Source organism: Aplysia californica, unplaced genomic scaffold (genome assembly GCF_000002075.1).
Source record: "Aplysia californica isolate F4 #8 unplaced genomic scaffold, AplCal3.0 scaffold00309, whole genome shotgun sequence".
Lineage (NCBI taxonomy): Eukaryota > Metazoa > Mollusca > Gastropoda > Aplysiida > Aplysiidae > Aplysia > Aplysia californica.
Window position 1 is genome coordinate 440,487 of NW_004797579.1, and position 1,566 is coordinate 442,052.

General features: G+C 38.5%; 1 protein-coding gene across 1 annotated transcript in view; it reads right to left on the reverse strand.

Annotated features, from left to right (window-relative positions):
- LOC101846592 overlaps positions 1 to 1,290 on the reverse strand; it is a 13,355-nt gene extending 12,065 nt beyond the window's left edge. The window contains exon 1 of the mRNA XM_005102039.3: positions 1,101 to 1,290. The gene's annotated coding sequence lies outside the window, so the exon portion shown is untranslated. The remainder of the gene's footprint in view (positions 1 to 1,100) is intronic.
- Positions 1,291 to 1,566: the final 276 nt, after the last annotated feature.

The window sequence follows — 1,566 nt, forward strand, 5'->3', positions numbered from 1 at the left end:
TCCTCATCATCATCATCATCATCATCCTCATCATCATCCTTCATCCATTCATTCATTATCACAAATGTCAGCTCTGTCAGCAGCAGTAGTAGCACAGTTCTATATGACACGGCCATTTTGAGTTGATAAGGCCATGATGTCAGATAACAAATATTCTTTCTTCTCTATGAAGATCGTAAAAGACTATTCAAGATATACAGAAAAATTGCCCTCGAAAAAGCTTGTTTTGGAAAACTGAAAATTAATATTTGATATCAGTTTTCTCAAAACTAGGCACATATAACGTTGTAATTCAAGGGTAACGAACAGAAGCAAGCAGCAACATCAAGCAACAAGCAGCAGCATGCAGCAGGGGCAGCAGCAATGACTTTAGCAGTTGCAGTAGCAGTACCAGTTAGTAGCAGTAGAAGAGCATCAACAAGGCTTTTTAATCTCCTTCTTTATCACCACTAACACCTTTATTCACATTCCTTTCACTTATAACTGCAAATATTGTTTTATTTTGTTTTTCTTTGACTCGTTATAGAAAAAACAAAATGTCCAAACATTCTTATCATTTACATTTTTAGGGAAATATTTTCAACCATTGCTTGTCCAACACAAAAAATATCCCTCTTTTTTCTTTGTGAATAACTTTTGATTCCGTTTATCTTGAGCCTTATGATTTTAAATATATGGCAATTCTGTTTTGACTTTCTAAAGCAATTTTGTTTTTTTTAAATAACTTTTTCCCCTGGCCCAATAGGCTTTTTCTACGCATCCGTCTAAGGTTGCAAATCAACATATTATTTACCGTTCAGTTCTGGAACACGTTGCATTATAACCTATATTTAAATAAATGGATTTTGAATTGGACGAGCTATAGTTTTACGAGACGTTTAGTACCTTTAAAAAAAGGAATCAGGTACAGAATAGAAAAGTATCAAAGCGCAAAACCGTTCGCTATCGCTGATGGCAACCCCAGCCCCACCCCTCTCCAGCGTAAACACACACACACACACACACACACACACACACACACACACACACACACACAAACACACACACAAACACACTCACACTATTCAGCAATAACCTATTATATTCTAGAAGTCACTCACCTCTCCCAGAAATGGGTACAAGGCCACCCGTCTCACCTGCAACACACACACACACACCCTATTATTCACTGTCGCGCACTGCTGTCTGTTATATTGCCCCGATCTCTCAGTTGCAAGACAATAAATGCAAGTCCTGAGCAAACAGCAGCCCAGAATTTTTCGGCCTTTCACATAGATCTAAATGAGATGTCACAGAGCTAGAGAAAAAACAGATCATCAAGTCAGCCTTTTGAGCGAGGCGTGACCGTCATATAATTGAATGTTGTAAAGAGGAGGAAAGAGTCGCATTAGCTGATTTTAGAACAGAATACCCCACCGTGAGGTAGATAAAGCAAGACACGGTGATAAGAAACTGTGTGTCTTGTCAGTACACGCACTGTTGTTTACCCCCTACTGACTGAAGTGTCTTTAGGCCATTCCCAAAGGGGGGATATTAACATGTTCTCAAACACATTAGAATTGTAAT